Source organism: Felis catus, chromosome A3 (assembly GCF_018350175.1).
Source record: "Felis catus isolate Fca126 chromosome A3, F.catus_Fca126_mat1.0, whole genome shotgun sequence".
NCBI lineage: Eukaryota > Metazoa > Chordata > Mammalia > Carnivora > Felidae > Felis > Felis catus.
The window spans coordinates 55932927-55959496 of record NC_058370.1 but is presented as its reverse complement, the minus strand read 5'-3'; the positions used below and the strand labels follow the sequence as shown (position 1 = coordinate 55959496).

The 26570-nt window shown below is 40.8% G+C and overlaps 1 long non-coding RNA gene across 2 annotated transcripts in view; it reads left to right on the top strand.

The window, feature by feature from the left end:
- Positions 1-1429: 1429 nt before the first annotated feature.
- LOC111559802 overlaps positions 1430-26570 on the top strand; it is an 82481-nt gene continuing 57340 nt past the window's right edge. Inside the window, exon 1 of one of the 2 annotated variants that reach the window (XR_002741097.2) lies at positions 1430-1876. This is a non-coding gene — a long non-coding RNA (uncharacterized LOC111559802). The remainder of the gene's footprint in view (positions 1877-26570) is intronic. The other variant, XR_006595459.1, reaches the window with a different exon arrangement.

Below are 26570 nucleotides of genomic sequence, written 5' to 3'. Positions count from 1 at the left end.
CTTATTAGGTAGAAAGTGAATGCCAGGTGCACTGAATTTGGGGGATATAGGATTTGTTGAGAATTAACATCTTTCCGTTCCTCAGAAAAGGGGTGTCTTGTCACTGAAAATAACGTGCAGGCAAAACTCCTGCCTAATAACTCTCTGAATAATTATGATAGAATAGAAAGCCAAGGCAAAAGAGGGTCCTGCCTGAAAGCAACAGAGAAGCCACTGCAGCGCCCTTGTTATAGGGAGACCTGGATCCGGTGGTCCTGGAGCGTAAAGGAAACAAATGCCCTGTTCTGTTTGGATTTTAGGCTGTAATTATGCTGGTGGCACGCACGGCAGAACACGATGCCATCTTACCGAATGCAAAAGGATCAATTTAAAGAGACCTTTGCATTTGTAAATATCAGCATTGACAGGTCACCCTTCTAAGCTGGAGCAGGAGAAAGCTTGCCTAAGAAATTATGTCCAAACCTGAATCACACAATGAGTCTTGACTGTTCCTCTAAGGGGTATCGGTCCAGAGTTCTGTAGTTGGGGGTTTCTGCTGGGGCTGTGTGGAAGCATATTATTTGAGCTATTTGTATCTCATTATTGAGAGAAGTTTGCTGCTCTGGGTTGTAGGCTTGGAGACTACCTCTTCACAGCTCACATGGGCAAATTTCCTATTCCTCTTGTCCTTAGGAATACTTCGTAAGACAGAATGATGACTGTCCAGGTTTTTCAGAGCCCTGCGCAGTGGGGAGAGCCTGCCTTGTCTTTTTGCTACCATTGTACGCAGGTAGGTTTTCTTTCTTTCAATCTCTTATTCTATTTTATTTTTTTCCCCTCTTCAAAGAAAACGATTGGCAGAGTCCAACCTCAAGGAACTGATCTATCAAAATCAAGCTGGGATAAGTATTTCTTTGAGAAATAATATATATTTATCAACAGGCTCTATTCTGCCCCCTTGTTTCACTGTACCTTGCTTACCACTTCCCTTTCCTGGCCAAGGCCAGTGATAACCCTGTATTAAGAACACAGTCAGTGTATCTGTATGCATATATATATATATATATATATACCTATATATATATATATATATAGACCTATATATATATATATATAGGTATATATATATATAAGCATTTTTTTCAAGGATTCCCTGATGTGCATTCTATATACATTTTACGGCCCCTTCTCTTGATTTTTAAAAATATTTTCGACATCTCGCCCGTATTTTGAAAGATTTTTTTTCCTCTTTTTAAAAATAGCCTTTAAATATGAATGAGTTAAATGTCTTCCCAGAGCAAAGTCAAAGGGACTCTCAGTGTTTATTTCAGTATTGCATCAGACTTAAGCTTTCCATTTATTTTGTCGGGGTTCAGGGGTATAGTAATTGTCAGAATAAACGCCTTCAAAATAATCTGCGCATGTTTGAAAATTCAGTCGGTTCCCTGCCGCAAATTTTTGATGCATTCATAAATCTGCTGAAAAATCACAAGGATTTCGATGTGGCAGAGTTGCAAGCAGGAATCTATAGATTTTTTTTCGTGGCGTATTACAGATTTCTGACTATTTGCTGCAAATATTGCATAAGACATTTTTTTTAAACGCGTTTCACCCCAAAAGGGCCTGCCTGAAAACATACCCTGCAGTAAAATCACTGTAGTCCAGGCTTTTTGTCACATACACAGAGCACAGATTTTTTTGATTATGTAGATTTCTTTTCCTACTGCAGTTTCATATGCAAAGCATGCATCAGCCACATCCATGCTATCTCCTAAAGCAGTCATTCTGAAACCCAATCTGGGGACAGTGCAGACTAAATAAAATTTCATTTTGATTTGGCCTCCCGCTGTGAATAGGACTGCTTTGTCTCAGCCGACAGAACCAGCAAGTCAGAAAGGTATGTCCTGTTTTGCATGGCTGATGTTGTGTCTTGAGGCTTACAATCAGGCCGTCCTGCTCCGGCTCCGCGGCTCTCGCACTCTGCCTTCTCTTTCCCCTTCCATCCGCCTTTCTCTTTCCCCGTCCATTAGCTCCCGTGCTGCCTGTGGTCTTACCTGCAGGGCAGAGCCGTGGCAAACCCACACCGATTGTTTACTTTGGCATATGCCTGATAGCGCGCGTGGCTGTGTGCGTTGTTTTTTTTTTTTTTTTTTTTCCCACTGTCTTTGTCGGTGGTGGCTTTTTTTTTTTTCTTCCTCTCTTGGTTTTTGTTTTGTTTTGCTTGCCTTGCCCACATTTGCTTTCCCTGTCGCTCAAGGTGTTGAATACTAACATGCTAACTTAAAGAAAAATTGTTGAAGTGCTGCTATGATGCTCCAGAGACTTGACTGGAAGATTTGTCATGCTGAATTTTATTGTAAATTTGAGGATGCGTTTAACAGCTTTGAAGGACTTTAGTTTTCATGGCCCTTTTGAGCCTATTTGGCAGAAAAGCAATTGCCCGTTTTAGATAAGGGGGGAAATATACAATAAGGACTCTCTTCTCATGGGGTTGAACTGTTTCTGCCATCCTGGTGCGCTTTTACAAAATCCATTGTGGTCTCTGCCTGAAGAGCTGCTAAATATGACGCTTTTGAACGCGACGACCTTCATCCGGGGTCATGTCACTGGAGACTGGATTGTGGCAAGTGTTCTCCTTACACTTGTCCCGCCTTCTGGGGAATTTTTCGGCCATCAGGGACGACCTGCTGTGAGGTTCTCAGAGGCAGCACTCTGGACACCTGGTGAAGTGTCAGGGGGGCTGAGAGTAGTGGGAACTCTGCGTTCAAGCCTAGTTTCTCCTTGGAGTTGTCATTGCCCTGAAACCACTTCGCAGGGAACCATAAGGAAAAGAAGTTTCTCCCTGGTTCACGCATGGGCGTATCATGAATCTAAAATACATTCTAGGGGCGCCTGGGTGGCGCAGTCGGTTAAGCGTCCGACTTCAGCCAGGTCACGATCTCGCGGTCCGGGAGTTCGAGCCCCGCGTCGGGCTCTGGGCTGATGGCTCGGAGCCTGGAGCCTGTTTCCGATTCTGTGTCTCCCTCTCTCTCTGTCCCTCCCCCGTTCATGCTCTGTCTCTCTCTGTCCCAAAAATAAGTAAACGTTGAAAAAAAAAAAAAAAGATTTAAAATACATTCTACCAAACTGGTAAAGATGGGTAGAAAGTAAATGAAAATAAATTGCTTAAGAGAAGGGCAGGGAGCGACTGCTCTCTGACTCTGGGCTCAGCCTAAATCATTCCACCTAAGGTAGAAAGGAATTAAAAAAAAAAAAAAAACAACTAATCAGCAAAGGGATCCCATCCACTCACCCACCCGGAAGCAGTAACTTCTGCCGTAACTCGGCACAAGGCCAGAAGTGAACTTTCATAAATCGGTGCTTCGGCCATCCCAGTGGTTTGTGGGAAGGTCATGGCGCCATTTCTGAAATTCAGTGGGGTGAGCGTTTGGCATTACAACAAATTTTCCTTTTACCACAAAATCCGTAAGTTCGGCATTGTGCACCTGTTGGCCAAGAGCCCTGGGAGAGGAGATTCATCGAAAGCTTTAGTAACTTATCGAAAGCTCCCCTCCTTATCAGATACAACAGGTTGATGAACCCAGTAACAGTTAGTTAAAGAAGATGTGGCAAAATAATACTAGCCTGAAAACAGCATTAGAGGTTGTTTGGTAAAGACAGCACAGTCTTACAGCAGGAAGAGGAAAATGGTGGTGAGGGGCACCGCTGGTAAGGTTTGGATTGAGAGATGGATAATTTCTACTATTATCCAGTAGTACGTGTTTTTGCTCTAACCTCACTAAGAGAGCCAGTTGGTTATCGTATGGCTTGTTAGTTGATGATGTTAAAAAGCCCCAATTGGTTTTTTTGTCTGATTTGTACAGGTTCTGCAGGGGGAACACTTATTGGCATTATAGGGACTTTTTTGATACCTCGGTGATGTTTTAAAAAGTAAATTTGTTACGTTGCTGTGTAGGCTTCTTTTAAAAAAATGAAATTATATAGCGACAATAAAATACCTTTAAAAAAAATGACAACATGAGCACTGGTTTTAGAAAACAAGGTACTCACAAACGATCTAAGGATCCATAAAAATACATAGGCATATATATCTATGTTATGTGTGTATACACACACACACACACACACACACACATATCCAGAAAGAAAGAGAGAGGGAGACTGAAGCAATTATGCTCTTAAGGAGAGTCATGTGGGGGTGTCTGGGTGGCTCAGTCAGTTGAGCATCTGACTCCAGCTCAGGTCAAGATCTCACTTTTCATGAGTTCGAGCCCCACGTCGGGCTCTGTGCTGACAGCTCAGAGCCTGGAGTCTGCTTCGGATCCTGTGTCTCCCTCTCTCTGCCCCTCCCCTGCTCACGCTCTTTCTCCCTCTCTCTCTCAAAAACAAATAAACATGAAAGAAAGAAAGAAAGAAAGAAAGAAAGAAAGAAAGAAAGAAAGAAAGAAGAAAAAAGTCATGTGGTGCCTGGGTGGCTCAGTCATTTAAGCACCCGACTCTTGATTTTGGCTCAGGTCACGTTCTCATAGTTTGTGAGATCAAGCCCCATGTCGGGCTCTGTGCTGATAACGCGGAGCCTGCCTGGGATTCTCTCCGTTCCTCTATCTCTGCCTCTCTCCCGCTGGTGCACGCTCTCTCTCTCTCACTCAAAATAAATAAACCGACATTTTTAAAAAAAGAAGAGTCACAAAGCTGACTTTGAAGGTAAAAATCGAGAACTATATCTAGCAGACAAGATTCTACGCCACGGTTTGACTTCTCATATACCTGTAATACATACCAAAAGTTCGCATTGAGCCAGATGATACTTCTAGTAATTCATGTGTTCATCTTTGATTTCATCTGCAGGACACAAATGCTATATCATGTTGTTTGTTTGGGAATGACCTCAGTGAAGAACGAATGTTCGCCTTACATCAGTCTGTGCCTCTCTGTCTTTGATGTCGGCCAAGCCGGCTGTACTCCATGTTGTAGTACGTGTGCTCCGTAAATGCGATAGCTCAGTGTGTCTGCAAGCACTTAATAAAATAATGTGGTTAAAATATTGAAGATAATGACTGTAATGGAGGTACTTGGCATGGGAATTTAGTTTATACTAAATTCCATTTGCTAATGTTTGTGGTGACCATAATCTGACCTTCCATATTTCATTATCCGCATCCCTCTACCAGTAAGAAAAAGAACACTGGCTGGGGCTCAGTGTGCATTGTGGCCAAAGATAGATTTCTGTGTTCTCTTGATCCCTCGTAACTCTTGGGAAACGGTGGACACTCAAGGAATCTTTCTTTTTTTTTTTTTTTAATTTTTTTTTCAACGTTTATTTATTTTTGGGACAGAGAGAGACAGACCATGAACAGGGGAGGGGCAGAGAGAGAGGGAGACACAGAATCCGAAACAGGCTCCAGGCTCTGAGCCATCAGCCCAGAGCCTGACGCAGGGCTCGAACTCACGGACCGCGAGATCGTGACCTGGCTGAAGTCGGACGCTTAACCGACTGCGCCACCCAGGCGCCCCAAGGAATCTGTCTTGAGAAGAAAGTGAATGGGTGAGTGAATGGCCCTGGTTGAGCCCAGAAGGAGAACAGGAGGCCCTTTCACTGGTTGGATCCTGCCCCTGCACCAGCTAGAGGTCATCACACATGAAAGAAAGATATTTGAAGGCCACAGGTTCTCCACCTGGGGCCCCCAGTCTTCCTAAGTGTGTGAATCCTCTGAAGACACATGCATGCTTATCCAAAAGAAATAAATTCCCTGACCCGCTCAAGTAGGTCTAAATAGAACCCCAAATGCTAAGGATCCAGCAGTTCTAAGATCTGGCTAGAGAAACATTGCAAGTGGCAGCGGAAGGAAAATCCATGGCATTCTCTGAAAAGGTCCTAATGAGAATAAGGAAAGAGATCCAATTTATGTATACTCTGTAACTTTCCCAGTAAGGGAAGTTTATTTTACATTCCTGTAGGGGTAGTAATCGAAAACCAGAAACAACAAAGAGAATGCAAGCTGGAATCCAGACACTGGGCACTGGGGAGATACCCCTGAAAATATATCTCTAGAGTGAGTTCTCAAAGCATGACACTAGATTTGAATAAAACGGTTTATGTTGTTTTTATAAAAAAAAAAATAGTTCCTTTCAATAGAGAAGCCATTTGCAATAGCAATCTTCATCTGAAAAAATACGCTGCTACTTAGATGTGTGTGATAATAAGAAAGGCCATTATAGATCCAAAAAGTCCACCAAGAACTATGAACATTTGGATTTTCTGTTAAGACTTAGGCAGCCTCAGAAAATCCCCACAGAGTAGCAGATTACAGGAGGGAGTCAAGGAAGTTAGTCCGTGAACAATTTGAAATCTAGATTTACTGTTGAAGAGAAGGCTTTCTATTTTTATGAAATGAAAAGTTGTACAGTCAGAAAATCTCTGGAAACTGTGACTTTCGTGCCCATGGAAATAATCTCAGACCTCAATATTTTGATCTCTGAAAGTGTACAGAAAAGTTGAATGTCCAGAATAAACAAGACCTGCGTTCGAAAGGGACAGCTCTAGATGCTTTCCATACGATGTTTGTCCTCAAAAACTCGTAGAATGGGCACAATGTTTCTTATAAAGCCTACACCAAAATGACCGTTGTCCTAGTCACGTGATAAGACAGAGGGAGGGCCTATGAGCTTCCCTAGCTATCCCTGGTTATGTAAGGGGTGAACCTGTTGTCACAGGGCAAGCAGCCCCACAGGGAGTGACGAGGAGTGACCATGGGCCCCTGAGCTGGATGGAACAGTCGGCAGGAAAGTGGTTCTATAGACACAGAGGGCCAAGCTGAGTTCATAGGGCTGGGAACAGTGACATGCCCTTCCCCTATCATTCTATCCCAGCCAAAATAAAGGGTCATGAGTTCACCAGCTCCCGACTGCTTCCAGGAACGCAAGCAGGCCTCTAGAGACTAGACAGACAGTGGAGTCAGCAAGGAAAGGGCCAGAAGAGAATACAAAGCTACCATGTGAATCTGAGAATCCCTCCTTTATTCCCTGGGCTGGCAGAATTCATAAATCGCACCCACCTTTCCCCACACAGCAAAATGTCATCTTAGGGGAAGAAGTGGGGAAGGGGGCAAATGCATAAGAGAGTGGGCCTTCTATCCAAATGGAAGAATGAACACCAATTAAGAAAGACGGCTTAAATGATCAGGCCTGACAGCTCCAAACTTGATTGGACATTTAATTAATTTCTCTCCCCTACCCTCACTCACTGCTGATTGAGGGCTCAGGAAGAGGCCAAGATGAGCCGCCGCCAAAATAAAGAAAATAAATTATATTTTTGCTTATCTACAAGTTGTATTGGGGCTACCATTTTGCAACCAGCGACGCTTGAAAGATCCCAGATTTTCTCACACATGCCTACTACCAATAACCCAAGGAATGTTAGAAACTTCATATGCCAATCTCAGAAAAAGAGGGGGATGTAATGTTGAACAAATACTGATAGCAATGTGTCAAATTAATCTTCAGTACCTGCCATGCAATATAACTTTAACTCCAGAAGGTGAGACTCCTTTTACGTATGGATTTTTCACCCTGGTTTCTCCAGCTCTGGGATGGATCTCGGAGGCCCAAGGACTCTAGCTTGTGGCCCTTTGGGCGCAAGGGCTCTAGCTGCAAATGTCTGGAGACCAAGTCCCCACCCTAGTTCATAGGTTCATCTCAACAGGGGCCCAAATAAAGCCAGATTCGCTCTCCCCACCATTTGAAATTGAAAACAGAGGATCCCACCTGCTGGGCGCTGTTGGCACTGAGTGACATTAACGTCAACAGGACCGAAGACCCGTCAATTTTATGCCACATTTCAGAAGACCTAGCAACTGGCCATCCTTCTTTTCCTTCCGTGACCCTGATTAGTCAGCTCTTTCTTTATATTTAATGCCTTGCAATGCCACCGTGTTATCTTAGTGGATTTCCTCCCTTCCACTCTAAGTTTTCTGGCCTTCCCTTTTGTTGGTTTCAACTTACATGCCGCCAACAAATACATGAACAAGAAATTCTTAGAAATCAGTGGCACGCCCTAGACATTGGACCACACAGCCTAAGGAAGGAAGTGTAGAGACGGTGAAGACTCAGTCTGAGACTTGGGTCCACATGCTGAATCTGGCAGCGGATACAAACGTTCGTGATATCTGCCAGAAATTTTCCAGAAAGGCACAGAAATGTCTTCAGCAATGCCAGTAGCTGGTAGCATGAAGATGCTCTTACCGAATCAAGTGTTCCAGGGTATGGTCCACAGAATAACTTTCCAAAAGTTATGTTATATTTCTTCTGTTCCGTTGGCTTGTTTCTTCGTGTAAGACTTGTGTCAGTTATTATGAATATACGCAGAAAACCGGCTTAAAATTCAAGATAAAAGTGAGAAGAATCAAGCAGTATCATAGTATTGAAGGATAGAGGCAGACCCCAGCCTCTACTACAGGGATCTAATTATTTCCTAAACAGAGACCAGGGAGGGAGTTTGGCAACATTGGAGGAAAATGAATCGAAAACTTGATTTCTAAAACGTATATTATTTTGAAAGTTCGCTGCTGAAACAGAGTCTTTTCCCGTCGCCAGTAAATCAAATTGGTAAAGCAGTCTAAAAATAAAAAAGAACAGGTCGTGTTATGAATGAGACCTAAGTTAGGGCTTGGTTTTCCCATAAGCCCTATCTTGTAATATTTTATGCCCCTCCGTAATAACACAAATTATTCATATTAATGTCACTGGTTTTATTAAAATAATGATTATTGGTAGAAAATATATTGTCAAGGAACGTTTTTGTACAGCAGGAAAAACACTCGTTCGATCCATAACAGGCAAGGATGATATAAAACTAGTATAGAAATAGACAACTTTGGGGGAAAAGCCTTCCACCAATTGTTTTAATGGTTTGCTCCGTCTGTGCCAAGGGCAAAAGAAGGTGAATGTAGCTATACCATTATCGCCCGCCCACGTTAAGAATGCCTTCATTCCCCTCTAGTCCATTACAGACTGCTGTGGCTTACACTTATAGATGTTTTGGGATCATTAAAAAAAAAATACTTGAACCTTTTAACATTACAGGATGCCTTTGAGGAGAACAGTGTATGAGGGAACAGACATATTTTTCAAGGAGAACTATCTGTGGTCTAGCCAAGTGATGACTGAGAGCGGGTTAGTTTTTTGTGGTCATTTCTGGTGTGTGTGTGTGCGTGTGCGCGCGTTGCCAGCTATCTATTACTATTTGGGGAGTGAAAACACTAATGAAGGTGAGGAGCTAGGTGGAACAAGAGGACAGGGTTTGGGGTAATGGGATGAAATCAAGAAAAGGGAAATTTAGGTTGATTACCAATTACCAATTGAAAATCTTCTTAATGTCGAAGCCTATTAGACTGTAGGGTAATCTTCCGAGGGAGGTGGTGGGACTCCCATTGCTTAGATACTTAAAATTAGAGTGGACAGAGCACTATCAAGAACACCCCGTGGTGAACGATCTACCCCGTTGTGTGGAATGAGCAAGTTCACCTTGGTTGCCTTTATAGGCTCAAGCTTCCCCACGACCCGGGGAGAGAAGGGAAGAAAAACGACCCCAGTCTGTCCCACACAGGCCCACCGAGCCCAAGTGACCGGGGGAATCATTTAAAAACACTTCCTGGGGCGCCTGGGTGGCTCAGTCGGTTAAGCGTCTGACTTCAGCTCAGGTCACGATCTCACGGTCCGTGAGTTCGAGCCCCGCGTCGGACTCTGGGCTGATGATGGCCCAGAGCCTGGAGCCTGCTTCCGATTCTGTGTCTCCCTCTCTCTCTGACCCTCCCCCGTTCATGCTCTGTCTCTGTCTCAAAAATAAACGTTAAAAAAAAATTTAAAAAAATAAATAAAAAATAAAAAAAAAAAATAAAAACACTTCCTCTGCTTTTCGTCTGGAACAGTCTTTCTATGCTTCCACAGACACCCCCGAAAAAGACAGATCTGTTGGCAACAAAGACCTTCCCAGAGGTACACGTTTCCCACCTGGGAAGTTCACAGCTTTCTGAGATTCACAGACGCGGCGTCTTGTGTCGTGTGGTACTCTGCTTTTCCCTGGAGTAAACGTTGGATCCAGCAGGCCAGTGACATTTTGAGAACGTGGCTACCGTGACCTTTGTGGGCGGACATGGTCTGTCATTGTAGGAAGATAAAGAAATTGAAGGAAGGCAAAGTGAGAAAGAGAACCTCAGCTTGAGAGAGAACAGATCAGAGTAGCAATTGATGAACATTGTCCCATAGTCCAGGTGAAGGTAGGGAAGAGGGATTACATGAGGAAAATGGGCATTCCCTTTTGTTCCCTTGGAGCCCTTTGTGGTACCCGGGAGTCTAGTTCAGAAGAGGCTCTTTTACTTAATGGGAACATTTCTGGAAATGAATATCTTAGAGACGATGCGGTCGTACCTTCTGATTTTAATGAAGTCTTACCTCACGCTCTTCGATCGGGGTTCTTGCTGTCAGTCATAATAAAATTTTTAAAAATATATCCACGTGGTTTTAGAATAGTTTCTTTTTGCTCAGAATATCTCTCTGTTCTGGCTGACATAGACACGTCCAGGCTTTGCCAAAAGCCTTCAAAAAAGAAGTGAGGCATGAGAAAGAGTGTATCTCTATAGGAGTTGCTGAATGTAATGGACAGTGGAAGCCAGAGACATGAATGACACAATAAAGTCATCCAGCACTGAACGTCCTCTCCTTGCTGGAGGTGACAGAGGAGGCTGAATGCCACGGGAAGGTGGGGGCAGAGAAAGCCTGTACACTGAAACTCTATTTTAAATACATCCAGCCTCCTCTGCTCTGTAAAACCAACCAGCACGTCAACAGACTTAAGCTTCCTTCCTGGTTCCTCTTACCTTCCTAGTAGACAATGGCCACAAAGGTAACTCTTGAGGTTCAGAGAAGGTAATTGGAACAAGAGAAGTTAAGTGTAACGCAAGGTTCAAAGTCCCCTTCTGATAAGTGCTGTGCAAGAAGCAATGTATACCTTCCATATCTGCATGTGTATCTTCCATATCACATGTGCTGTTCTAATCTCCCATTTCTTCCTTGTGGCAAATTCTTTCTAAGTTTAAGGTTTTATTTGGTTACAAAGTCACTGTCGTTTTGGGGAGACTGGGTGTCTCAGTTGGTGAGCGTCTGGCTTCGGCTCAGGTGATGAGCTCGCAGTCTGTGAGTTCGAGCCCCACGTCGGGCTCTGTGCTGACAGCTCAGCGCCTAGAGCCTGCTTCCGATTCGGTGTCTCCCTCTCTCTCTGCCCCTTCCTCACTCATCCCCTGCCTCTCTCTGTCTCTCAAAAATGAATAAACGTTAAAAAAAATTTTAATTAAAAAAAAAAAACTAAAAAACAAAGTTGCTGTCGTTTAAATCAATAAAAATATCTCACTCCTACCAACTGGTCTCACACATAAAATGAACATTTTCCCCCTAAAAGTTATCTTTTTCTTCCCCTTGTGGGAAAAAAAATTTCTTCAGGAACTTGTGATTGTACACAACGAAATGTATGTTTCAGAATTCAAACACCTACGTGCAACCTACTGCTTCAACTTTCGGCTTGAAACAGACTTGCATGACTTTTCTTTAAGGGGAATGGTGTTTGGAAATAACCCAGGTCCTCTGTTGTGAGCTCAAGGTTCTTGAACAATTGGCAAATGCGTCCTAACCACTAGGCTGCAGGGAACACCCCGAGTCTGGGTGCAGTTGACTGGTTATTCATCTGAAATGAACACCAAAATGTTTCACTACAAAAGAGCCACTCTTCTGAAAAGATTTCAAAGTCATTCAAATGTACCTTCAAAACAGTATGCAATATGGAAATCTCCAAATACTCACTTCTTATGCTCAACTAAGGGTATCGTTGTTCTGTTTCTTAGATCCAAACATTGCAATTTACTTTTAGGGTGATAATACTTTATGCGGAAATATCTTTTTGCAGCACTTTCCTGCACATTATTTCATTTTGTCTTCTAAGAGATGTTCAGTTTTTATTGCCAAAAAATTTTTTTAATTTAATTACAACTGAATTTTATTTCACCAACTGGTAGGAAAAAATAGTAGAGTTGTAATAAAACTCACATACGATAATAAACATGGCCATGAGGGTAGACTTTAACAAATCGTGATCACTTAATGCATTTTCGTATCTGCTGAAGTAGGCTTTCAAATGAGAGTGGGGTATTTATATCTCATAAAAACTATGCGTCCTTCTTGGGAATAGAGATTAAAGATACCCCAAGACTCTTTGTTTTATTGACCAGTTCAGTTTTTAGATTCTATTTTTCAGATTCCCAATCTCTTGGCGTTCTGGCTTCTCCCACCTCTTCACATGTGGTCCCCACTGCCCCACTAGACAGACAGTCTTGGCGGGGGCAGGATTGGGGTTGTGCTTTCTCTGTCTCTCTCTCTCTCTTGCTCTTGGATCATTCTCCCAACTTTAATCCTAATGCTTTAAATGACTCACCCAGAATACCTTCTAATAATCACTTGGGCTCAATTCCCACTACCTAGAAAGGTTCTAGTAGCTCCGTTCTTCCTTGAAAACTTTTCACAGAATTTCTTCCATGTGACCAAGATGATACAGGGTACCTAAAGAACAGCGGGCAAAAACGAGACAAAAAAACACCAGGCCTGCATGCACCGTGAGCATATGGTCTGATGGAGGTCCCGAGATGTTCGTCTGGGGTCTCTGTAGCAGGATGGGATGGGAGAAACATAGCGCTAGGCTGGCCCCCGGGGAAACTCTGCACCCGAGTTCAGAAAATCCCCAGGCTCACTCAGCACTACTTGGCAAGCTTTGCTGCAGCCCTGGGGGGCAGCCAGGCCCAAGGGGAGGGAAAGGGAGACAGCCGAGGTAAGTGTCGTTTCCAAAGTCATAGCATCAGTAAGAAGCACGAATCAGCATTCAAACCAAGTGTTCCGAGGATGCTACTGGTTAGCTTAGACCCTGCCTCACTTAGCCAAAACACGTACTTCTCCTTTGATTGACAGGGAGGATTTGGGTTAGTATTTCAAAAGCAAAGGACAGAGAAGCTTAATAATGCTGAAGTTCAGCGACTGTTCTTTAGTCGAGTTTGTATTCCTACCCATCCTGGAACGATGGCACTGGGCAATGGGGGGGGGGGGCAATCCATGAATTAAAAACTGGTTTGCAAGGAAGTCCAAGGAATATTATGTAATTCTGTTGACAAGACATATAGATAGATAGATGACGGGGGGAGGGGGGAGGGGGTAACAAAATAATATAGCATTGGAAGCCCACAAAAGCATGCTACGTAAGAGTTCCTATTGGTCACTCATCTCCAATTACAATTGGCAAGATCCACTCTGTAGTTTGTGGGGCCCGCTACAACATGAATCGGTCGGGACCCCTTGTGAGACATGAGTAAGGATTTCAAGACAATGACAGCAGAGCATGAAACCAACCACGGGGTGGCACGTGACCACACAGGTCCCACACGCACGAAGGGGGCCCTGGCTGGCATTAACGCTTCTGCGCATTATCCAGTTCTGCTTGGAAAGGCCGCCGTCTCAAGGCAACGTCAAGAAAACCACCCAACGATTAGGGCCGTTTACAAATAGAGCGGACTGCTTCGTTAAGCAGAATTTGCCCTTCAAGGGAAAGTTCACACCGAACCTGGAAGACCATCTGTCAAAGATGTTGAGGACGGATTGATTCCTCCATTAGGGGAGCGCCGGATTGGACCCTAGAGGTCCCTTTTCATGCTAGGATTCTGTGAGTCAGACAGTTTCCATCTTCCGATTTTTGAATGGAGCCACTTTCTATGATTCACCAATACCGCCTACGAAGCACACCAAAGTTCCCGACACTGTCACCTTAGCAGGGAGCAATCAGATCTTGGCTTTATGGTTATTTGACGTAAGTAAAGACGGTCGTACTTACATACGTGGGCAGTATAAGCATGTGCACAATTACACTCAGCATGCGAGAGCGTGCTGACAGAGGACAGCCAAGGCAGCTTGGGTATCTCATTACTTCAAGATCCTGTGTCTGTCAGTACTACGTGAAGCTTATAGCCCCCGTAGCCACAAAGTATCACAACCAACCCTTTTTGGTCACTGTAAGTCTCCATACAATCGCGGTGCCATTGCCCAGAGGAGCCAAGGTAAGAAGCCACTAAGGAAGTATTTGAAAGGGTCGGAGCCGTAATATTGAAATGTTAATAAAGACGATGCTGTGGACTTGAAAGGCAGCAAATGCAGGATCCCATGCCTTCTTGAGTTGATCAACAAAGAAACCAGCCCACACATAGATTCTCTGCTGGCATTGCATTCAAAAACCAAAGCAACAAGGGGGAAAAAAAATGAAACTACCGAGGTCCTATTGTTTTGCCTAAGTAGCAACATCATTAGCGATATTAATATCTTGTATATTGAGTCCCCCCCCCCAACCCAGGCTGCTCAGCTATTTTAAGTCTTCTTAACGTTAGTTAAATGGCTAGTGGCGAGGTTGATGTGCCCCTGTTTCCTTCCAGAGCTCCCAGGCAGTAGCATGTACCGTTGTCATTTTGTTAATAAAATGGGATGGCATTGGTTTCCAGCATCCTGGATTTTTGTTGAGCAAAGCAGCATGGTGTATCAAAGGCATGTCAAGAGATGTGACGTAAATGAAAATCGCGGAGTATCATAATGCCGCACAACAGGTGCACAAAATAGATGTTCAGAATGGTTTCTATTATTTGGCTTTTTTGGAATCAAATCAGAATCAAGAACAATAGTGGCCATTTCAGATAAATTACTTCTGCACATTCTTGCAGATTGAGCAGCTGTAAAGGAGGGGAGGGGGGAGACGGGGGTGCACGCTATTTGGAAGGTGGATGCAAATATATTTGTAATGTGTATACAGTGTCCTCAGTGTATTAAATTTTTGCCTTTCATGGGCAATGACAAAAGTGGTTTCCTTTCCAGGATTGCATGTTTCATTAATACCACATTTTAATAATTAAATAGCACAACTCTAGAGGCAAGAGCCAAGATAAAAGTTTGCAGACAATCCATTATTTCTCGCAGACAGCCCTTCTGAAGAACCCACGCAGATGCAGCCTAATGATTTAAGTTCTAAAATGGGTTGTTTAATAAAGTCTTGGGTGTTTGTGGAGTTTTGTTCTGGTGGGCAGTCTCTTTTCTTTTGTCGGGTGTGGCGTTATTATTAATGATAAGAGATGGGCTGAGGGGCTGGTATCCCCTCTCTACAGCATTATCCACCTTGGCCCACTCTGGCTGTTTGTGCTGCATTACAGTTCCTATTTGTAATTTTTAACGTCGGGAAGAGAGAGGTTTGTTGTCTTTTTAATCCTCTCTGTTAGCATATTCTATTTTATTAGACATAATTCACAGGGAGAGAGAGAAAGGGAGGTAGACACTGGTTCAGGGGGATATATAATTGGGTGTAGGGGGATTAAACTATTATTATTCTGCCCTCTTAATGGATGCCCCATAAAGAACCCATAGCACAGGCATTAATGAGTTATGAAGGAAGAGTAGGCAAGCTGAACAGTGTTTCCATTATTGCAATCCTACTTATGCACAAATTGTTTAGCACCACTTGAAAGGAACCCCGGACTCCTGATGTATTTAAGCAGAGAAATTTTCCTTCAGAGTTGTCTTGTTCTTTCTCCATCTCTGACTTCCAGTTTGCAGGATCTTTCTCACATGCCAATCCCGACATTTAGTTTTGCTCCACATCAGGCCTTGCTATTTAAAAAAAAAAAAAAAAAAAAAAAAACTGCCTGAAATTTTTTACATCAAATAGAGAAATCTACAAATAGCTATAAAAACATATTCTCTTCTTTGATTAAGGGAAAAAAAAAAGTGCAAGATATGTGAACACTAATGCCCCCAGGTGATAGGAGTGGGAAATAAGTTTAAAGAGCATTGTTTTTTAGGTGTAAATATTCAAAAGTTAAAGAAAAAGGTTACACGTGAAAATTACGGCGTGCTTTGACGTCGAACTTAGCAACAGAATCAGAGCCTCGCCCTTGTGCCGTGGTTCTTGTTGTTGATGTTGGAGGTGAAAAAGCAAAGAGAGAGTAAAAAGCACAGAGCTTTCACAGATGTATTACATAATGTATTCAGGTGGTTTTAGTGGATTACTCCTTGGTTTAAGGGGCTTTCGGATACACTGCTCTCCACTCACATGGTGTCAGTGTATATAGTAAATCTTTCCCTCCTTGTATCCTTCCCACTCTTTCTGCCTCTTACAATATAGTTGGATTTTTCCCCTCTTAAGGGAACGTATAAATTTGGTGACCACAGCAGAGAAGCCATCACACATCACTTGGAGCTACCTTTGTGTGGTATTTTGCAAACCTCGCAGACTTGTCATAAAACTTTTATCGAAGAATTACTACTCCGCTCAACTGTAATTCACAGCAGTGAGTGTTTGTGAAACGCTTCCTCCCCAGTAAAATCATCACTCCACCAGACTATGATGGCTTTGAGGCTTCTTTATTTTAAACTTGTATAAGAATTAGGACTGGAGGTCCTGCTCAATTGGAAAGTTTTTGAGTCATATTCTTTCCCAAGCGAAGGTATTTTTAAAAACAATTTTAATTCCGCGGCTGGCTGTGTTTTCTAATAAATCCTCTCTACTTTTCTTCTGTGGCAATCTGTCCAGCATCTGTAACTTGGAATGTGTTTGTAAAATATGAAGGAACCGGGGATGGTGTTCCAATGGAAACTGAGCTACCTCCCTAAAGGGAATGTTTATGTAAGCAATTTCACACGATAAGGTTTACGGTTAAGGTAGCACACATCCAAGATCTAGGATTTAACCTTCCAAAGAGGCACCGTTTCATTTTTGATGTATCTTTTCGCTTTTAGAAAATGCGTTTCAGTTCTCATACATAAACTACGAGGCAGAGAAATGAAAAGTTCTTTGCATGAGAAATAGTATCCTAAGGTATATGAAAACTTGGTGTTGGAAGTCATTTTCACTTCTTTCCATTCGTTTTTATTGCTTTCCAAAGTGAAAACTCCATAGACTCGGAAGCCAAAGGGCCTTTTGAAAAATGCCACTTTCAGATTTCAGCCAACAGCCACAGCTGAATCGACAAGGGAGGGTTCTAACAAGACAGTTGCTTGCTGCTGGCTACAGTTCCCACTTTTGTTTCCTATGGAAACTAACACGGGGCAAATTGAAAGACTGATTATTTTAAGGCTCCGCTGTCTTTCCTGATCCAGTGTCTACAGTATTTTCATAGAAAATGGGAGCAGGCAAAGCAGGGGAGATGTCAGACCTTGTCAGTTCCAGCTGTGGTTGTTGGCAGAGGGCTGAAAGTTCCAGCTTTTCAAACAAGCTACAGAAATCTCTGCTCTTTTTGCTTTTACAACAAAAATGTTAGTTGAACGGCGACTTCACCTTTACCTGTCCCTTCTATTCCTTCCTTTCGCACTGGGATTTCGAGGGAGGAAAGATGGAACGATAGTTCGTTTGGGCAGTTAAGAGGGAAAATTGCACGGCCAAAAGTTTGTTCCAATAAATAACCCATGAATAATGGATTCCCTCTAACCACGAGACTCTGTATCTGTGAATGTAAGTAACTGGTCTATCCAATTGGCGATGTATTCAGAGCCTCGGTTTTTCTCTATTGTTTTCTTCCCAATGAACATTTCTTCCCTTGTGAATCTCACCTTTTGTGGGGTGGGGATAAAAAAGGCAGGAGGTACAATAAATACCAGTTGTCCGGGAAAACGTGAATTATTACAGACCCTGATGCTAAAAGTGACTTAAATTAAGAGTTTGATTGGCTTTGCACGGATAAAACCTGTCCTGTCCTCGAGTGCCCGCCACTTCCTCAGTCTCCTCCAGAGATTTCACAAAATCGCTCCATTTAAATTTTACAAACTCTATGCATTTAGCAACTTTTGGTTCCCTGATGATGACCAGTTACCTTTTCAATCACGTGGTGGTTCAAATGAGTTCATAGTTTAATGCATTCTATTTTAAAAATGTCAGAATACGTAATTAGAGGAACGGGGGGGGGCGGTTTGAGTGCTTTATGTTATCACGGGAAGGAAACTCATGATTATCTACTCAGGGCATCTATTATTATTGTGTGCTTACTATGAACCAGGCACTTAATATATACCGTCTCAATTAATTCTCCCAAGAACACTGGGGAAGTGGTTACTATTCTCTTTATCACACAGACGAGAAAACTAGGGCTGGCTTGAACGGCGTTCTAACGTCACACAAGAAGAGATGGAAAGATATGGAAACCCGGATCTTTCTGACTCAGCACACATCTTCTTAACAACTGTGCTGTGTCACTTCCTTTCTCTCCACTTGCTCACACACGGGAGAGGGGAGGGGCGAAATGACATAAAATGATTGTCCACAGGCTGCTTGCCGGTATAGACAAAGAGCACTCCCCGAACCGTGAGGCCGACACAGTGGAGGCACGGTAGGTGCAGTCGCTGTGGCCCTGCAAGGTCATTAGGAAGAGTGAAAGCTGCTCACAGAGAGAGCTGTCAATAGAGATCTGGTTTGTCCTCTCACACCGAAGCACCCGGCATCTCCGGCCAGCCTTGCTGTCAGCAGCTTTCCATCCCATTCCTCCTGGGATCAGGGAGAAGTAGTGATAACTCACTACTGTTCCTTCCCAGAGTGGCCCGAACCCGAGCAAGAGCCTCATCTTGAAGCTGAGAGGATACAGACACACAAGAGACGTGTGACCTCAGGAACGTGTGCACCAAATCCCTGGCATCCAGCCATCTTGGGCGAAAGGAGAGAGATTAGGTTTACATCAGAGAAAGAGGCCGGCCCAGGCATTTTCTCTCCTTTCCAAAGGCATCATTGCAGACACACACACACACACGCTGTGCAATCCGTACTTCTGTACGAGGTCAGAGTTCAGAGTAGGCCCATGGTTAGACTCCAGAAGCTCAGTATTGCCTATTATTCCTTCGATAAGGAGAATTAAAAAAAAAAATGTATCCCACAGATTAAAGTCAATGCCGTTAACATTTAAATATCTGTGAGCTTTGGGGCGCCTGGGTGGCTCAGTGGGTTAAGCGGCCGACTTCGGCTCAGGTCATGATCTCGCGGTCTGTGAGTTCGAGCCCTGCATGGGGCTCTGTGCTGACAGCTCAGAGCCCGGAGCCTGTTTCAGATTCTGTGTCTCCCTCTCTCTGACCCTCCCCCATTCATGCTCTGTCTCTTTCTGTCTCAAAAATAAATAAACGTTAAAAAAATTTTTTTAATAAATAAATATCTGTGAGCTTTAACGATTGGTATAAATGTTATATTTAAAGTCTAAACGAAGACCCCAAATTTTTTCCCAGGTTGAGGAAGATGGAAGACAGAATTTAGGCATCCTAAGACATTTGTGGTCTGAAGGGGTGGGCCAAAAGATGGCACGAATCTTGAGTGGGAGAAAGGCAGAGCGAGACAGTCAATTCTTCACCACAAACTGGCATTTCTTTTTTTTTTTTTTTTAGTTTATTTGTTGAGTTTGAGAAAGAGAAAGAGAGAGAGCACTTGTGGGTGGGGGAGAAGCACAGAGAGAGAGGGAGATAGAGAATCCCAAGCAGGCTCCATGCTATGATCAGAGAGCAGGAAGTAGGGATCGATCCCACAAACCACGGGACCATGACCTGAGCCGAAATCAAGAGCCGGTCGCTAAGTCAACTGAGCCACCCAGGTGCCCCCAAACTAGCATTTCTGTGTACCACTTAGTGTACAGGAGCATTTTTGTCTACACTGGTGCATTTATAAGTTGAAAAGAAAAAGCCCCAAAAGTATGTTCTCTGGTTATGGTTTGAAGCACGAGAATTTTTCCAATTTAATTAATGAGGTAAATTGGCAACTTCCTTCCTTCAGAAAAACAAAAACAAAAACAAACAAAACTCGGCTCTTAAGGACTGAACTCTTAATGATTGATAACAATATTTTCCGGACAATTTTTTAATATATGTTTTGACTGAATCATTTTAGGCTTCAAGAGCAAAACCCCAAAACTACTTTCAGACATCTTACAAATTAAAAATACACTGCATTGTCAAAGGGCCAATACTCAAATCTTCTAACTTAAAAAAATCCTACCTATTCCACAGATCCACACTAATCTTGCCGTTATAGACATAGGCGTGTGTGTGTGCACACATGCATACATACACACACACACGTGTATATATATATATATATATACACACACATATACACGTATATACACGTATATATACATATATACACATATGTGTATACATATATACGTGTGTGTATATATATACATATATACATGTATGTGTATACATATATATATACGTGTGTGTATATATATGTATAAACATATATATACCTATATATAGTATATATGTATATATACATATGTACACGTATATACACGTATATATACATATATATGTATATATACACATATACGTGTATAGGTATATACGTATATATGTACATATACATATATATATACGTGTGTGTATATATATGTATAAACATATATATACCTATATATAGTATATATATATATACACGTATATGTATACGTATATATATATACGTATATATATATACGTATATATGTATACGTGTATATATATATACTATATATATATACGTATACATGTATATATATACTATATATATATACGTGTGTGTGTGTGTGTATGTATGTGTGCACACACACACAAACGTACATACACCTACTTTCTTTTAATTGAGAGAGGGTATGTAGGAGTATAGTCTCTGAAGCCTGCATCAGCCTTGGGGTTTGAGTCCTAATCCTGACAGTTACCAGTCGTTTTTAAACATTTCTTTTTTTTGGCTTATTTTCTTTTGAGAGGGAGAGCAGGAGTAGGGGAAGGGGAGAGAGAGAGGGAGACACAGAATCTGAAGCAGGCTCCGGGCTCCGAGCTGTCAGCACGAGGTTGGGCTCGAGCCCACGAACCATGAGGTCATGACCTGAACCGAAGTCAGATGCTTAACCGACTGGGGGCTCCCCCAGGCCTCCCTGACAGTTCCTAGTTGTAAGACTTTGGACAAGTTCCTTATCTTCCTTGTACTTCAGTTTCTTCATCTGTGAAATACAGGGAAACGAGTCATTCTGTCCTGCTACATGGTAAGCACCATGTTAAGTGTTTGTTGAATGAATAAAATACTATTATGATGATAATTCTACTCCCAATCCAATAAGGTAATAATTCAGTCTTAGACATCCCATTCTGTGTCTCAGAGAAATGACACAGTTAATATGGCATTTAAGTGCAAGAAGGACTGAATCTACAGCTTTGTCATTTCCACTAAATCACACCGCCCATCTTTTCTCAATTTACTCTTGTCAGTAAATTTTCTTTCTATACCTACTTATTTTTAAGTCTTATATATATATATTTTTACTTGAAGGTATTCTTCATAGCTTATGGATGCCAATTTTTTGACGATGACACAGCTTGTTTATTTTGGTTTTTGAACTAGTGTTTGATGGTGTCTCGTGTGTAACAGATCAGTTGTGTAGCATGTCCTTTCTCATTGTCACTTCAGAAGATACTTGAACTCCATGTCACTAGTATATTCCCTTGTATTTTCTTCTAAAAGTTTTAGCTTTATTTTCCATAAAGTACTTACCCATCTGTAATACATTTTTGAAAATAGTGTGAGGTTGGAATCTGATCTTTTAAATGTACATATTTATTTATATTTCTATTTGGGTATATTTATTTATTTTGAGAGAGAAAACGCCTGTGTGAGCAGGGGAGGGGCAGAGAGAGAGAGAGAGAGAGAGAGAGAATCCCAAGCAGGCTCCACACTGCCTGTGCAGAGCCCCATGCAGGGCTCCAACTCAAGAGCCACGAGATCATGACCTCAGCCAAAACCAAGAGTCGGATGCTTAACCAACTGGGCCACCCAGGCGCCCCTGGGATCTAATCTTTTAAATCTTTCCTCCATTTAAAAGATTACCATTTATTAATAAGTTCACTATTTCTTACATTGTCATCCCAGCTTCACAGAAGGGCACTATACTGTGCTCCCATGTGTATGTACACACACCCACACATGCAAGCACATACACATCCACGTGCATATTTTCAAGAACAGATACAGACATCGATGATGTACAGGCATAGATTGGATACAGAGGCAGAGATATAGCGAGAGACACAGACACAGAGATATACACTCACACACACACGTATATATCTCTCGTCCTGAGTTTCTGATTCTATTCTAGGTGTCAATTTGTTTATTTCATAAGCACCGCAATGGTTTAGTCACTGTGGCTTTATAATAAGGCTTCATACGAGTTTTCCTCCTTTCTGTTCTGACTCTTTTTTTAATGATTATTTTATGAATATATTGCTTTCATCTGTGTGGCTTTTTTTTTTTAACTTTCTTGCGCACTTCTCTGCTTACTTTAGGGTTCACTTTTTCTATTCCTGAAGTAGCCCTTCTCCCGTGATGCTCGTGGGTGGTACACACTGAATCTTTGAAAATGTCTGAGTTTCAGCTCTGGTCTCCAATGCTTATTTATTTGACATTCTGTGCAGACAATTGAGTTATCAGTCCACTTAAGACACTGTTCTGAATTTCTGGCACCTGGGGAGTTTCCATTTTAGACATCAGCTGCATTGAAAGAATCTTCATTAAATTATATCTCATTTTTTGTTTTTTTTTTGTTTTTTTTTTGTTTTTTTTGGTGTTTATACCAGGAAGGCATTCATGTTAATCTAATCTGCCATAGGACAAGAACCTGAAATCTAGGAATTCCCTTATCAGATCTTAGCCAGAGGCCATGCTGCAAGGGAACCAATGAAAATAATAGGGGATTTGGGGCTCCCAGGTCGTCTGACTCTTGATTTTGGCTCAGATCTTGATCTCATGGTTTGGGGATTAAGCCTCGCATCCGGCTCTCTTCTGACAGCGAGGATCCTGCTTGGGATTCTCTCTCTCTCCCTCTCTCTCTGCCCCTTCCTCGCTAGCTTTCTCTCTCTCTCAAAATAAATAAACTTTAAAAAATTTATTTAAAAAAAAAAAAGAAAGGAGAGTGTAGTTCAAAGGCATAGACTGGTACCAGAAAAACAGAGCTTGATAAAAAGTAGAGCATTTCCAAACTGTACAGGTTCCTAAAACAGATTCCTACTGAAGAATTTTGATTTGATTCACTTATGAAGTTGAATCTGAGAAGTATTAGCAGCATAACACCCACGAGGAATGATTTAAATATTACACATACTATATGAAAACACATTATTTGGGAACTATCCATATTGTTGCACCTATCAGGAGTTCATTATTTTTTATTGCTGAATGAGGAATTTGTATTACCTTTTGTTTATCCATGAAACACCTTATGATATTTGGGTTATTTCCAATTTTGGCTATGACAAATAAACCTGGATGAGCACTTGTATACAAGATTTTGTATGGTCTTACCATTTCCAGGTCATTTTATCTCATAAATACCTAGCAGTGAGATGGTTTGATCACATGGCAAGAGTCCTTTTGCTTTTTTTTTATTATTTTTTTTTAACATTTATTTATTTTTGAGAGACAAAGAGCATGAGTGGGGAAGGGGCAGAGAAAGAGGGAGACAGAATCTGAAGCACGCTCTAGGCTCTGAGCTGTCAGCATAGAACCTGACTTGGGGCTCGAACCCATGAACCGTGAGATCATGACCTGAGCCGACGTCTAACACTTAAGCCACTGAGCCACCCAGGCGCCCCAAGGCAAGAGTCCTTTTTAAAAGAATGCCACAATTGTCCAAACATTGGTACCATTTTACATTTCCACCAGCAGGGCCAAGAGTTCTAGCTCCTCCATATCCCTCTCAACACGGGTGATGATCAGAGTTTTCGATTTTAGCCATTCTAATATATATGTACTGGTATCTCATTGTGGTGTTAATTTGCATTTCCCAATCATTAATGATGTTGAGCATCTGTTCATGTGCTTATTTGCCATCTATATATCTTTGATGAAATGTCTATTCCAATATCTTGCCCATTTTTAATTAATTTTTTTAAATTATTGAGTGCTGAGACTTCTTTATATTCCAGCTACAAGTCTTTCTTCAGATAAATGCTTTAAAAATATTTTCTCCAATATGTAGCTTTTCCTAGTTTTTTAGTAATAGTGTCATTTGAAGAGAGGAAGTTTTTCATTTTGATGAAGACCAATTTAGATTTATCAGGCATTATTTTCCTTTTATAAATAGTGATTTTGCTTTTGAATCTAAAATATCTCTAGACAAAGCAAAGTCACAAAGATTGTTGTCTTGTGTTTTCTTGTAGAAGTTGTATGGTTTTAGGTTTTACATTTAGGTCAACAGTACATTTTGAGTTAACTTTTTCACATGATGAGGTCAAAGTTCACCTCTTTGGGTACAGACATCCCATAGTTCCTACACCATATATTGAAATGTCCACCTGGTTTTAAAATGCAGAGTTTTTCTTTTACATTTTGGCTTAGTGAAACATATCATTTCTTTGTTTCCTCTTTTCCATTTATGATGAGAAGAGGCTTTTCCAACCAGATATCAAGTAAACTGCATTTTCTTCAAGACTGTAAAATTTCTTTATCTCTTATTTTTCTGTTCCATGTTTTAATCCAATTGGAATTTATTGTGGTAGACAGTGTGTGTGTGTGTGTGTATTTATATATATATATAAATATATATACATATATATACATATATATGTGTATATATATACAAAATACATGAGTGTATATACATATACCTATATATATATATACATATGTATACCTATGTATATACTTTTATATGTGTATATATACATATACACACATATATATGTGTATATATACATATATACACACATATATACATATATACGTATATATACATATATATGTATATGTATACATATATATGTATACATATACATATATATGTATATATATACATATATTGTGTATATATATACATATATTGTGTATATATATATACATATATATGTATATATGTGTGTATATATGTATATATACACATACACAATATGTATATGTATACATATATATGTATACATATATATGTATATATATACATATATTGTGTATATATATACATATATATTGTATATATATACATATACATATGCGTATACATATACATATATACATATGTATACATATATACATATACGTATACATATACATATACATATGCATATACGTATATGTATACATATATACATATATACATACATATATACATATACAATATATATATGTATATATATATACAAAATACATGAGTATATATACATATACCTATATATATATATACACCTATATGTATATACTTTTATATGTGTGTATATATACATAATGTAATTAATTAGAATCCTACAGGATTCCTTACACCAAAATCGTTTCAGTTGGTTCTAAAGGTTGCCTAGAAAACTAAAACTGAAGGCACGAGGAGACCATGTAAGTTTAGGTTAGGGTGGGGTAGATCTGAGACATGAGCTAGGACCACATAAATAGGATGTAAAAATGGTAATATAATATCAAATCCAAATTCGATGCTAACACATTTGGAAACACTGGAGAGTCTAAGAAAATATAAAGTGATAAGATTGACTTTAGAAGTTGACAAACTGAATGTAACAATGAAACGGGAGACTGGAGTAATTTTCAAAGAATTCGCTTCACGGAATGCTATAGGTCTAAATCGTATTAGAGGTGAATTCTTTCAACAATTTCAAAGAAGTACCATGGTGTATCAACTGAACCAAAGCAGAGGAAAGAGTAAAAGCTCCCTGGTGATATATACAAAGCTCTTACCACACTCAAAAACAAAACTACAGTTTAATACCAATTGTGCATATGGATGTAAAAAAATCCTAAACCATTTTAGAAGACCGGATCAGTCAAATGGAGAAGTACATAGAAAAGTTGGGCTTTATTCAAAGATGGGCTTTATTCAAGAATACCATGGACAGTTCATTATGAGAATTCTATTAATATTAAATCAACAAACAAAAACTATATTACTACCAAAAAGCATCCTCCAAGATCTATTTTTAAAACATGTTTCACTTTGGAGAATTGCAGACTCACACAGGGTTTAAGAAATGATATAGAAAAATAACACAGAAATAATATACCCACTTTTCACAGTGTAACATCTTACACAACTATGGCACATTATCACAACCAAGAGATTTATATTGATGAAATCTATTTACCTTATTCAGGTGTCACCATTTTTACATGCATTCATTCATGTTACATGTGTGTTTTAGTTCTATGGAATTTTAATCACAAATGTAGATTCACATGACGACGACCACAGTCAAGATACAGAGGAGTCCGCCATAAAGATCTCTCCTGCTACCTTTTATAGCCACAGACACTTCCCATGGCAACCACTAATCTGTTCTCTATTTCTATGATTTTGTCATTTCATTTTCAAGAATGTTATGTAAATAGAATCACACAGTATGTGACCTTTCTGAGAGTGTTTTTTTTCACACAGCATAATGCCCTTGAGTTCATCCAAGTTTTTGCATGCATCACTAATTTGTTCCATTTTATTGCTGACCATTTTTCCATGGTATAGATGTACCACAATTTTGTT